We start from the raw sequence: 14,487 nt of genomic DNA, 5'->3' as shown, positions 1-14,487 counted from the left end.
CCCAGTGCCACAAACACGTACCCCATAGTAGCACGGCAGTGATTGGGCCATGCAGGGTGGACGATGGTTAAAATGGCAACCCTTGAACGGGGAAACAGAACACTGTAAACAGGTAGTAGACTTTACACTAGACTATAGAGAATAGGACTGAAAAACCAAAGTCCCTGGGAATTTTTTAATCTTTCGTCTTGCTTTCAGTGCACCTGGTGACCGAAAATGTTATCCCAACTGGGCAGGGGTCAAGTGCATTTGACAGGAAAATAAACAAGGTTTTCAAGTAATAAGAAGATTGTGGCAGAGGCACAATTACACAGTAGGCCACAGAATAAAATCTCTGGCACAGAACATTTGGATGAAAAAGTGCAACAGGCTTCTAAGATGGGAACGAAATATGTGGGCTATTGGGAAGGAGCCTTGAGAAGGTAATCTAAGCGAGTGATGGAAACTCTTGTGGTTCTCCAGAGATTTTTCTGAACAACCCCTAATAGAACCAGCCAGAATGCCCAAAGGAGAGAGATGCTAGGACTGTTTTTGAGAACAAAAGAACTACCAGTTTTCCATCCCTGCCCTAAACTCAACTAATAGACCCGAAACCAAAACTGGAACCAATAAAGGTAGTCCTTGATTTATGACCAGTCGGGATCAGAATATGGGTTGTTGAGCAAAGCAGTCACGTCACTGTTTTACCCAGTGACTGAAGTCTTGGCACTCCCAGTTGTGGTCATTAAGTGATCTCATGATTCATTAAATGGATGGAATTCCAAGAAAGGAGAATTTTGGGGGGGCGGGACGTTCTGGGAAGCTCTGTTCGGGATGCACGCGAGTGTCTTTTGGCTCAGGAGCTAAAAATCCTCCCTGCCAAAATCCAGGATTTTCATCTCTTTTCGTCACTTGACGGGAAAGTAGCCTTTCGTTAACTCAACTATCATTAAGCAAACAATCGTTAAGTCTAGGGCTACCTGTATGTCCAGGTGAGGAGATCTGGAGGCTAAAGGGGACCTTTAGATAAATTAAAATACAACATCCATTATTCCTAGGGAAAACCTGTAAGGCATCTGAAAAATATCAGATTGGGAACATCTATACTACTGAAGCACAGCTTGTACTTACAGGGGAAGGGAAGTTACTACTCCAACTATTAAAGGTCAAGGTAAAGGTTCCCCCGCACATGCGTGCTAGTCGTTTCCAACTCTAGGGGCCGGTGTTCATCTCCGTTTCAAAGCCGAAGAGCCAGCGCTTGTCCGAGGACGTCTCTGTGGTCATGTGGTCAAATTTTGCCTTGTAAACCGCCCTGAGTCCTTCGGGAGTAGGGCGGTATATAAACCAAATAAATAAATGACTAGACGCCAAAGGCGCACGGAACGCTGTTACCTTCCCACCGGAGTGGTCCCTATTTTTCTACTTGCATTTTTACGTGCTTTCGAACTGCTAGGTTGGCAGAAGCTGGGATGAGTAACAGGCGCTCACTCTGCTACGCGGCACTCGGGATTTGACCCGCCAAACTGCCGACCTTCTGATCGATTCCAACTATTGCCATCATACAATTATAAGATTTTCTTAAAAAAATAATAATCATGTGCACATGCAACTGGAGGGTTTATCTCAGGTCTGATGTCTACCCAAAACTTGACATGGCCATCTGGAGATGCTTTTCCTTTCCAAAGGCATCCTCTTGATCTAACTTCTAGTCACAAGGAGCTAGAATAGCTAGAACAGAATTCTTCAACCTACCAAACTTCTCAATCCACCTGTGTAGTGCTGGAAAAGAAAACTTAACACTTTATTTCTAGAGGTAAGATATGAGTGGATAGGCAACAGATATGATCACTTAGTTTCCAAGGAAAGCTATATCATGCAGTGTTATGTTGGGCCCAAAACACAATGAAGCAAAACTATTATTTACTTATTTATATAACTTGTAGGTCATCATCTGCCAATGATTCCAGCAGCTTACAATTAAAAGGTTAAAACAAAAAAAGACAAAAAGGAGATAATGAGCAACCTAAAGTCAACATATAACCATCCAGCAGCGGCTTAACCTTCACCCTTCCCCAAAGCCTGGAAAAGTCAGGTCTTTGATTGCTTCTTAAATATCATCAGAAAGGAAACTTTTGATTATTTTTTTTAATCCCATTTATATCCCGCCCTTCTCCGAAGACTCAGGGCGGCTTACAATCTAAAGCACAAATCAATGTGCTTAGCAATAGCCTTCATCCTATGTATATGCCTGCTTATTAGGGCTTTCGGGGGCCCCAAGCGGCATTATTACAAAGTCAGCTTATTGCCCCCAACAATCTGGGTCCTCCTTGATTTTTTTTTCTTGAAACCAGGACAATAAGTCATGGTTTCAAGGTTGCTTTGAAGTCCAGCCCACTGATTTGGATTTGATAGCAAACCATGTTTGATCCGATTTGATTATGTGTCATCAAGTAGGAGCCCCATGGATAGATCACATTGATTGATCTGACCGGGTTGGGGCATCATGTGTAGGAAGCTGCACTCTGAGATAACGATGGCTTGGATGAAAAGGCAAACTCTGGTTTATGGCAAAGAGGAAGTATTTCAGTCTGTAAAAGTGAGGGGGAGAAAGCAGGGAAAACACACGAAGAGCTTTTATTATTTAGTGTCAAACCTTGGCAACTTTTAAGACTTGTGGACTTCAACTCCCAGAATTCTGAGAAGGGAATTCCATAAGTCTGTTGCCTGGGGAACAACGCTAGCTGGGGAATTCTGGGAGCTGAAGTCCACAAGTTTTAAAAGTTGCCAAGGCTGGACATCTCTGATTTAGATGGAAAGCCATAGTTTGATATTATGTGCAAAGGAATTGCCGGTGATTCTTTTTTTTAATTTGTTAATGCTAAATCTCAAAAACGGCTCCTTTTGCATCTCACACCAGATACGCTGCAAGTTGGTATATATGTCAAAAAATAATCACCTGCCAAAACTACGAGGTGGGGGCGGGAGAGGGTTGAAGAGAAAGAGAAGGAAGAAAATTGGACCAGTAAATCTTTGATGTCTCTTATAACGCCTGGAAAATGCAGCCGTGCTACTTTTCTTCTTTCAGGCACAAAAGACGTCAGAACTGAAGGCAGCTGCTTTTGCTCATTGCTTTCATCTGCCTTTAATAACAGGTTTTGGATTTACAGTCAACCCATGCAAAATAAAACTGACTGAGGCAATAACACCAGATGGGTGTATGATATCAAAGAGCCACGGAAGAGGAGACGTTCTTCAAAAAAGAGAAAGAGAGAGAGAGAGAAACTTAAGGATGCCGAGGCAGGGGGAATGGATATAGAGGACCCTCTAAGAAGGCAGTCAAGGAGAGAGGGTCTCGGGGCTCCTGTGAGCCTCAACAGATTGCTTCGCACCCGTGAAAGCATCGTTGTCCACCGTGCCTTTTTTGGTGTTCTCCGATTTCCAGCAACTCCCCGAGGACATGAGCACGTTTGCTGAATGCGTCAATCCAAGCCACCATCCCGGCAAGGAATAAGCGGAGTAGCCATTGCACGAACAGTCGTGCATTTTTGCCTGCTTCCAAAGCACTGCTCCTCTCACACCTATTCCTACAGGTAGTCCTCGACTTACAAGAGTTTGTTTAGTGACCATTCAAGGTTACCACGGCATTGGAAAAAAAGTGACTTATGACCATTTTTTTCAGACTCATGATCGCTGCAGCATCCCCATGACCCTGGGGTCAAAGTTCACAGACACTCGGCAACCGAGTCATATTTGTGACGGCTGCAGGGTCATGTGATGATCACCTTCGCCACCTTCTGACAAGCAAAGTCGATGGAGAAACCAGATTCAGTCGACAACCCTGTGGCTAAGTCAGGGGTAGGCAACCTCGGCTCTTTTATGACTCATGGACTTCAACTCCCAGAATTCAGTTCTGACGTCCGTTGTGAATTCTGGGAGTTGAAGTCCGTGAGTCATAAAACAGGGCTTTTCAACCAGTGGTACGGGTACCACCTGTGGTACATTGGCCCCTGGCAGGTGGTACGTGACCATCCTAGAAAAGTGGTAGCGGGGGAGGGGAATGAGCTGAACCGGTGGCAGCACCGCAGAAGCCTGAGCGAGAGACGGCTGGAGCTGCAAGGCTGTCAGGGCTCAGTGGAAGCGCCAGGATCAGCACCAGGCTCCAGCTGGAACTCGGCGCTTATCCTGGTGCTTCTGCTGAGCCCAGAAGAAGCGCCGATCAGCTGGAATGTTGCAGCATGTGATTTACATTCAGATGCTTGGCAAATGATTCACATTTATGAGGGTCACAGTGTCCCAGGGTCATGTGAAGTGACCAAACCTTGTTGCAACCGCCCAGCAGGGGGGGGGGAATAAAAACCAAACACCCTCCCCACCCCACCCCCACTGCCAATCCTCAACAGAAATGCTCACAACAATGAAAACCTCGGACAGGAGGAAGAGCGTAGCCGGGCGGGCAGGCAGGTGTCTTGCTCGGCTGTGGCTTGGGGGGGGTCACTTTTTTCAGTGCCATTGTAACTTGGAACAGTCACTAAGCAAACTGTTGTAAGTTGAGGACTACCTGCACTTCATCACTTTTTTCCTTTTTTGGGGGGGGGGGTCAGGTTTTTGACACCTTGCTAGGCGACTGGTGGTACTTGGATGTTGTACAATGGGTGAAAAGGTTGAAAAGCCCTGTCATAAAAGAGCCGAGGTTTCCTACTTCTGGGCTAAGTTAATAACTGCAGTGATTCCCTCAACAATTGTGACAAGAAAGATCCTAAAATGAGGCAAAAATTCACTTAACAGTTGTCTCACGTAGCAACATAAATTTTGGGCTCCATTGTGGTTGTAAGTCAAGGACTACCTGTATTTCTCTAGGGCCAGTTTCAACCAGGCCACAGATAGAAGTTCCAAGTTTTGAAACCGAGAGTTTATACCAGGGGTGCCAAAGTGCTGGCCTGCAGGCCGGATGCGTCACAAGGTAACAGCGCCCACCCCATTGCCGGCAATAGGGAAAAAGTTGCAATGTGTCGCACGACGTCACGAAGTTTGACATGTCTGGTTTGTACAAACACAAGTCTAGGTAGCGCTCCCAGATCTAGGCTGCAAAAATCCAGATGGCCCTTAGATGAGAGCAAATGATTACAGATTTCTGTTCATCTCTGCAGCCATTTAATGGTCCTCCAGATTTTTTGATACCTCCCAGCCAAGCTATATGGTAGAGAAAGAAAAATATTAAGCAATTTCAAAAATAATTACATCGTATAAGCATACTGTACCTATGCATAAGCATACTGTACCTATGCATTCCCCACTGAGGTGACCTAATCGGTACATAATGCTATCGCAGAATGGCTGGGTTTACACACCATGGCCAAAACAAGCCACATTATATCATGGCTGTCAGTTCACAGAAAATAATCCTGGCCAGGGGGGTCACTAATCCTATTCATTTCAGGTTTTTTCCTCAAAATATAACTAGCTCAGCTGGCTGGACCTGCTGCTTAAATGTTCTGGGCTTTCAGTCACCATTTATCTGACTGGAAAAGGTAGAGATACAGGTTGGATAAAAGGGTTGTTACTGAATGCTTATGGAGTTGGATCTAGGACAGCAGTGAGTTAAGGAATTAGTTAAGTATTCAGATGACACAGCAATCCTCCAGAATCCCAGTTTACACAAACTAAGAAACAAATAAGTCCAGAATACTTCCACTGGCTCCTACCTTCAACAGGTGTGTCTAACCCACAAATGACCCCATTTATAATTTATTAGTGTCATCCAAATTGGTGAAAGGAGCCAAATCCCCTTCCCTTGAACTGCAAAAGAACAAAACATAGGGTGTGGTTTGTCAGCCACAAGTGCAAGGCGCCAGCAAAAGTGATTGGAGAATGCTGGCAAACTCAGGCTCATTGTATCATAGGAAATAAAGTTTTTTTTTTTAAAAAAAAGCAGAGCAGTATTAACATTCCTGACAGATTGCAGCAATATCTGCAGCTTGATGCTGATAAACACAGATTACAGAACACACATTTATTTTGTGCACTGCATATGGCTTAAAGTAGACTCTAAAATACAATACCAGGTTGTCAAGTAACACAATTCAGCTATCAGATTCACACCTTTCAAAAAAACATGAACAACCAATGACAAATTTAATTTAAACCAGACATTTAAATCAGATTTCCTGTTGGTTAATTTAAAACATGAATTAAAGTGTGATTTAAATCAATCCACCCTGCTAGGCACATTCCATTTTAAATAAAATGCCGCCCTGAGTCTTCGGAGAAGGGCGGGATATAAATGGGATTTTAAAAAAAAATTCTATGCTAAGAAAACAAGAGTGCTGTAATATAAGCAACTTGGATTGTGGAAAGTCAGTGTAACAATTTGTGCACTGCCATTGTGCAGATTTTGAACACGTTTGTATTGTATCATACATTTGTTTTGTCACAGATGGGAAGGCAGAGGTTTGTAGACTATTCCTTCATAAATTCAACTCTATATTCCTAGGTTTACGTATGAGCAATTTACAACACACACCTGGTGTACCTTGATAAGATCTTGACTTCTCCTAATTTTTGATACAAGTGGTCCTTGCCTTAGTTACACGGGTCCTAGACTTATGACGGTCCCCATGCTTACAACCATTACAGTATCCACACGGTCCCACAATTAAAATTCAGGTGATTGGCAACCAACATCTATTTATTCCAGTTATGACTTTCTCAGGGGCTTCCAACAAGCAAAGTCAATGTGGGGGGGGGGGGGGAGGCCAGATTTGCTTAACTGTGTGATTCTCTTAACAACCATGGCAAAAAGGTAATAAATCAAGCACGACTCATTAAAAAACTTCACTGCTTGGCAACCGTAGTTCAGGTCTCAGTTGCAGTTTTTTGGTTGAGGACTACCTGTATCACACTGCTTGCCTTTCACAAATTACTAGACTAGTTAGTTATGTTGGGTAACAGGACAGGTGGACTGCCTGGAAAAGGAAGTCGCCCAAGACAGCTTAGCTGGAGCTAAATGCCAGATGCCACTTCTTCCAAGATTTCCTGAAGGTAAGAAAACCATGGGCTGTTTTTCGAGAACGTGGATTCAGATTATTTCTACCCAGACATAAGACTCCATTACCACAAAAAGAACTTATCTTCTGCAGTTACCCTCATCTGAGTCAAAAAGATCAGTTTGAGAAATCAGGATATGACTTTTTAAAAGAGTCCTACTGGATGAGGTGGCACAGGAGGGTAAGGAGGGGAGATGCTGACTGTTTCACAAGCCAAGTGAGGACCAACAGTAGTAGTAGCCTCTGCTCAGATTTAATTCCCACCATACGAGAACAATTTACTTTGGTTGTAAAAACATTCCTCAGAAACATTCTTGAACTGACCCTGCCATAAAGCCACCCCAGGTCTCCTTCTTAGGCCCTGCTTCCATCTAACCAGCCCAGGAAGCCCATGTCCATTTGAACAGTTGAGAGTATGAATAATGGCAACAACACTCTTGAAGAGATGAGGATCCCAGGCTTGGTTATGGCCATGTGCCAAGACTTTCTCTCATGAACCACCCACCTGCAAAATGCCCCAGCCTCAGGGAAATCATGTATTTTTAGAAGAACGTTCTTGTTTACTTGCCTGTTCCAAAGACTGCAGCATCTAAATATATATAGTTCCCCCTCATAAATGGAAATGTTTGCAACCTGACAAATGTTGTAACATCTGAATTCTGATTAAACCAGAATCCTTTCAAATCTCCCATCACGTTGCAAAACTCTACTGAATAATAAAGCATCTCAGCACTGAGAGGATAACACTCATGTCAGTATTTATTCAAAATACAAGGACTTGCAAAAATACAGGGACCAAAGGGGGAGGGGGTGGAATCACAAGCTTTGTTTAAATTGTAACCACACTGACTATGTATTCAATAAATACTGTATGGCAGGCAGGTCAAACTCGCGACGTCACGTGACGTCGCACGACGTATCGGAACTTTTTCCCATTGCCGAAAATGGGATGGGCGTGGTTTCTCCGTGACGCTCCGGCCCGTGGGCCGGCAGTTTGACACCCCTGCTGTATGGGTTCACAGGTTCTCAGATTTTTAATCTTTTAAAATTCTCAGTTGAAGCTAGACCTACTCCTACTCCAAAACAGAAGGGACACACTGCCTTTAAAAAAAAAGCCATACAAATATCCAACCATCGGTCTCAAACCTGCCCACTATTCTGAGTATTTATGGCTACACTTTGGAAACTGGTTCTATGCATAATTCCCAGGCTTTTTTTTCCCCCAGAATCAAGGGAAACTGAAGAAACGGGCCTCATTCTGCAACGTATTTCCAGATGTTCACAGGCCATGTGCTCCTACAACCTTTCTAAATTTTGCTTTGCCGAAAGTCAGAGGGCAAACCTGGCACAAAGAATAAGCATTCAGGGCTTCTGGCAATTCGTGGCAAGGAGAAAGCCCCTGGGCTCTGAGAGTAACTATAGATCCCAAGCCAGTCATGGGAACAGTTGGAAAACTGGTTGCAGCTCCACGAAGAAGCACTAAATGACTACCTTAACAGGGCCAAATGGCCCCCTGCCCAGGGCTGTATGGTAGGTTCACCTTTTGTGTTCACTGCTTAGAACAGGGCTCGGCTCTTTTATGACTTGTGGACTTCAACTCCCAGAATTCCTGAGCCAACATGGCTCAACTTGGAAACCTCTGTCTTTCCCCTCAGCATGGCTGACTCAGGAATTCTGGGAGTTGAAGTCCATGAGTCATAAAAGAGCCGAAATTGCCTATCCCTGGCTTAGAAGATGAGCATTGCTTGCCTTTTTAATAACAGGAGAACTGGTAAAGCTATGCAGAGCAGCTTCTTTTGAAAAATTGAGATTTTTCCAGGTTCCACACACACACACACACACACACACACACACACACACACACACACACACCATTGCCTTTTGGATGTGGCCTTCAAGCTTCCCCACAGGGTTGTCCTGAATTGTAATTTTTAATTTGGCCCTAGGGGAAAGTTAAAAATCATTAGCTTTCTCCTGGTTTCTTTCACTTTGTCACCTCTTCTACCATCTTTGTGTTGTGTGATATTATCTGACAATAATATCAATTGTGGCCCTCCGCTCAATTTTTTAAAAAAAGGGAGGCACATCCCGGCAGAGTAAAACAGGCATCCATTTATCTATTAATGCTCTCGTTTAAGCTAGCCCTATGCATAAAACAGAGGTAGAAGTGATTTCAAAGGTCATTAAATCTACCTATCCCCATCCCATATACAGCAACTACCATACTTTTGACCGGTGATCGTCCAAGTAAAAAAAAAAAGGATTGAGGCATTCTTCCTAGCATTTATCTTCCTTTTCTATATTTTAAATCTCTTAATCAGTTCCAGCCTTCTGCAGCTGACTTCCCCAATGTGACACTTTCCAGCTATGATGCAACTTTGCAAAGTTCCCAGTCCCCATGCATCGGGAAGCCACCAGTTTTGCGGTTAGCTGAACTAGAGGAGAGGCCTTCAGTTTATCTCAAGATGGCAATTCTATCACCTCCAAACAGTCTCTTGCTTATGCTGAATAATCCAGGGAATGCCGCTAAGGCTGGGGTTCCCAAAAGCAGGCACACCAGAGGCAACATTCAAATTTTCCAGAACACTGAAGAAAACATAAACATTTGATGCAATGTACAAAAAACATCAGCATTCCCCAATTTCTTCTGTATCTTTAATCCTTCCCTTCGTTATCGAAAGAAAAAGTGGCCTACAGTTAGTCCTCAACTTACAACAGTTCATTTAGTAAGTGTTCAAAGTTACAACAGCACTGAAAAAAGTGACTTATGACCAGTTTTCATGCTTATGAGCTTTGTGGCATCCCCATGATCACATGATCAAAATTCAGATGCTTGGCAACTGAGTCGTATTTATGACAGTTGAAGTGTACTGGGGTCATGGGATCGATCGCCTTTTGCAACCTCCTGACAAAGTCAATGAGGAAACCAACCCAATTCACTTAATAACTCTGTTATTAACTTAACAAGTGCAGCGATTCACTTAACAACTGTGGCAAGAAAGGTCATAAAATGGAGCAAAACTCACTTAACAAATCTCTCACCCAGCCACAGAAATTCTGGACTCAATTGTGGTCGTAAGTCAAGGCCTACCTGTTCTTGGTTCTTATCTCATTTTCTTTTTACAATAGTCTGAAGACAGAAAGAAAAAGACCAGGTCAATGTCACCCAACGAGCTTGATGGCTGGGTGAAGATCTGAAGTCTCCAAGGATAATGCGCAGCACCAATCAATCTGCCAGCTTGGGCAAGCCTTTCTTAACCGTTCTACCTTTAAATGGCAGACTGCAACTTTTTTTTATTATTTTATTTTCTTCTTAAAATGATCAGATGTAATGTAAGAGGGTTAGGAAAAGGCACACACCACAAGATTAGGCATCAGGTCCCACAAAAAGAACAATTTTAGCCTTGAGAGGACTGAGGGGGGGGTGGATATCGTAGCACTCCTCAAGTACCTGAAAGCATGCTTCACAAAACCCTTTTCTCATCCCAAAGTGCAGGATGTGGAATAACGGGGTTCAAGTCTCAGCTTGATAGCCTCTAGATCACAATATCATGTCACGGCCCAACCAAGCGCTTCCTCATGACTCCCAACCCTGACAATTACTGGCCTTAAAGTCTGGAACAGTAAAACCTGACAGGGGAAGAAAGAAGAAACCAGTCCTCCCCAACTACCTAGCCAGTTTGACAAATTGGTATCTGGAGATGGCGGGAGGATGGGGAACAGGGCCAGAAGCCAAACTGCTTCAAGAAAATGAAGTAATGGAAAATTTCACAGGAGTGAAATTAAAGGAGGGGGGAGGAATGGGTTAGGGGGGGGTGAAACATACAGAAGAGACAGCTGCCCCAGTGCCTTCTAATGAGAAACCCAGGGAAAAGAGATTTATTTTAGGCATAACAATTTTTCCTTGCCTCTGATGGGAAGTTGGTGGAGGAATCCAAAACAAACTGCAATCCGATGAGCCAGTTGCTTCCTTCCCAGTGCTTTTTTTTGTGTAAAAGAAAAAGGTGTCATATAACCCACCTTGCCCTCCCTACAAGGTTCCATCCAAAAAAAAAGGTGCCGGAACTCCGTTCTGAGCGTTCTATGAGAAAAAAAGCCCTGCTCCTTCCTAAATGTATACCCAATAGAGACAATTATGTTTCTGGATCGCTTTGATAAGATACTCAGTTCTAACCAGGCTAGTCCTAGTATTGATTGCTGAACCTGCCCTGGCCGGGTGCAACGGGAGAATATTCAGACCTGCGATCCATTTCAGTGCAGTGCAAGTCACAAGATATAAAGATTGATGGTTAAATTTGGTGGTTACCAGCCTCGGTTGTCAAGAAGCAAGATAACTGTACCTCCTGCCACTGGAAATAAAACCAGATATCCAACCAGTCAGAATGTATGATCGAGCATTCTTCAGTCCATCAGCAAGGTGAAGACTTAGGGCGGCATTAAACACACTTGCGATCGCAAGCATTGTTGGCCAGAGTGGGATTGTGTTGCTCTCCCTCACTCAGAAAGATTATATTTTACCATTGGGTTTGAAACAGCAATTGTAACTTGACCATTCAAGAAACAAGAAGGAGGACCAACAGAAGAGAATATTTGTAGCTCAGAGTTGAACTGTAACCTCATCAGTGCTAGACCTGACATCATCTAGCATCGATGATGTTACCTAATTTGATAATGAAACATCTGCAAGAAAACCACCAACCTCAGAGAGCACCAAGAAAGAGGACCTTGAGGAAAAGGGGGGATTGTAGGAGTTTGAAGCATGGTCTGGATGATCGCAAACCATGTTCGCAAAAAGAATGACTAGCCACTTTTGAACAGAACAACAGTTAATATTCTAAAGCAGACATGCCAAACTTGCGACATCACGTGATGTCACGCAACGTATCAGGATGGTTTTGCCATTGCCGGCAATGGGGTGGGCGCGGCTTCCGGATGATGCGTCCGGCCCGGGGCTGGCAGTTTGATACCCCTCTTCTAAAGAAACCTAGCTTGCCATGAATAAAGTCAGCAGAGAACAGCTGGATTCATTTATCATAGTAAAACGTTTTCTTTGAGTTAGTACATTGTGTGAAAACAACCACACCAGTAGCAATGAAGTATATATTTTATCGGTTGTAGCTTTTTCAACATGTCATGATTAAGGAACCACTGAATTCAGCATTCATTCATCCTTTAGTCCTCTTACTAGTGGTGAAACTCAACTAAAAGGAAAGACTTGCCATAATGTCCAAACTTGGAATATACCAGTGTTTAATTCTGTATAAGCCAGAGTTAAGTTCAGACATTACAATAAGCTTTCATTTTCATACCTTATATCAGCGGCCCCCAACCTTTTGGGCACCAGGGACCGGTTCTGTGGAGAGAGGTTTTTCCGTGGACCAGAGGGGGCATGGTTTCATGTGCAGCCTGCATCCCGTGGACAGGGCTTTGCTTATATGTGCAGACCGGTTTCTGGCATGCCGTGGACCGGTGCCAGTCCACAGACAGTGGGTTGGGGACTGTGTGTGTGTGTGTGTGTGTGTGTGTGTGTGTGTGTGTATTAGCAGGATAAAGCTGTGAGGAATGATCACTAGCTTGATATACTACGCAAATATGTCTCATAAAAGGAGACCAGCACATACACAGCAGTTCATTTGGTTGCTTGCAATCAATTCCAGTTGACCAGAAAAGAAAGCAAAGAGAATTTTTTGGCTTCAACTTTGCTACAAAAGACTAATACAGTTATATGTAAGATTGGGGAAAACCTTGGGACAGTAAAGTAACACGTGCTTATGTACAAGACTGATATCATAGGAAGTTAGACAAATACAGTAATATAATGAACTGGCTAAGCATTAAAGAGGGACGCGGTGGCTCAGTGGGTTAGGACACTGAGCTTGTCGATCGGAAGGTCGGCAGTTTGGCGGGTCGAATCCCGAGTGCCGCGTAACAGAGTGAGCGCCTGTTACTCGTCCCAGCTTCTGCCAACCTAGCAGTTCGAAAGCACGTAAAAAATGCAAGTAGAAAAATAGGGACCACTACGGTGGGAAGGTAACAGCGTTCCGTGCGCCTTTGGCGTCTAGTCATGCCAGCCACATGACCACGGAGACGTCCTCGGACAAGCGCTGGCTCTTCGGCTTTGAAACGGAGATGAGCACCGGCCCCTAGAGTCGGAAACGACTAGCACGCAAGTGCGGGGGAACCTTTACCTTTACCTTTAAGCATTAAAGGCCTCCTGTTTCTAATTCATGTTTTCTCGACTGACCATTTTTCAGGACCTGCCAAACGGCATCTTCTTTAGCCATCGTGAAAACAGCAAGTGCTGCAGGGAAAGGCAGAAACTCTTTTACTCAGAAAGCCTTTGGGTTTACTACACTATGGGAAGCCAATCCTACCGGATTACACAATCTGCACCAAGCCATGATAAGACATTTGGCTCAGCACACTCAGCCTTTGAAATTACAAGTTGGCAGTTGGACGGTTCCAATGTTCTGCAGTGGTGGTAATTAAAATGTGGTGTAAAGGCAGATAGATCCTTTCCACTCTTTCAGGGTCTGTGTAGGAACATATTGAGGACCCTCCAATGCAGAGCCTTAGATGACATTGTTTGATCTTTCAAGGATGAAAGCAGAATGAATCACTTGTCCTTTCTGTGTGGAAAGTGACTTCTAAAACCAAGAGGAAATGAGGAATTGCATTCCAAGAGCCTAGGATTCGTCTAAATCCCGAAACATCTCCAGCAATGGGATCGCTACAGACAGCCAGTTTGGGGTAGTAAGGGTAAGGGTAAGGGGCTGGCAAGAGATAGCCAAGAGATTATGAGTTTTAATCCCACTTTAGGCATAAAAGGCAGCTCAGTGAGTTTAACCAGTCCCTCTCTCTCAGTCTAACTCACCTCACAGGATTGTTATTGTGGGAAAATAGGAGGAGGAGGAGGAGATATGTTCACTGTATAACAAAGTAATAAAGGCAGGATAAAAATCTAACAGACAAACAGGTCTGGAAAGTTTTTTTTTTCTTCAAGTGCTGGAAGACATCAACCCAGAGTTCTCATTTGAGGGACAAACAACCAGGCTCAAATTATCTTACTTCAGGCACATTATGAACCAGCTCTCTGGAAAAAGCTCTAAACGATGGGAAAGGTGGAAGGAAAGAGAAGATGACAACAGCCAGCAGCAAAGTGGACAGACTCAGTTGTGGTGGTGATGTCACCAGCAGGCTGGAAAGAATAGGCTAGCGCTACATTGTCATGGAGAACATCTGTCTGTGATCGCTAGGAGTTGAAAAAGACTTGATGGAACATAATCACTGGAAGACAAGATACTAGGGCAGTTATTAAATGAGACATAAAAGAATGCCCCCTTAGGTTGCCAGGTGACCAAGAAATGATTTTGCCCATCGCTTTTTTGGTAAATCACTGTAGGCAACTACCCTGCACCAAAATAACATTTTCTTTCAAACCGCTACGGCAGAGGAATGCCTTCAT

The 14,487-nt window shown here is 43.9% G+C and overlaps 1 protein-coding gene across 4 annotated transcripts in view; it reads right to left on the bottom strand.

Annotated features, from left to right (window-relative positions):
- Nucleotides 1–14,487, bottom strand: part of LOC308677579 (protein phosphatase 1 regulatory subunit 12C-like) — a 54,106-nt gene that overhangs the window by 38,619 nt on the left and 1,000 nt on the right. The gene's annotated exons all lie outside the window — the stretch shown is intronic.

Source organism: Vipera berus (genome assembly GCF_964194415.1).
Source record: "Vipera berus genome assembly, chromosome: Z".
In the NCBI taxonomy this organism is placed as follows: domain Eukaryota; kingdom Metazoa; phylum Chordata; class Lepidosauria; order Squamata; family Viperidae; genus Vipera; species Vipera berus.
Note: the sequence above shows the minus strand (reverse complement) of the source record. Positions and strands in the feature narration are given on the sequence as shown.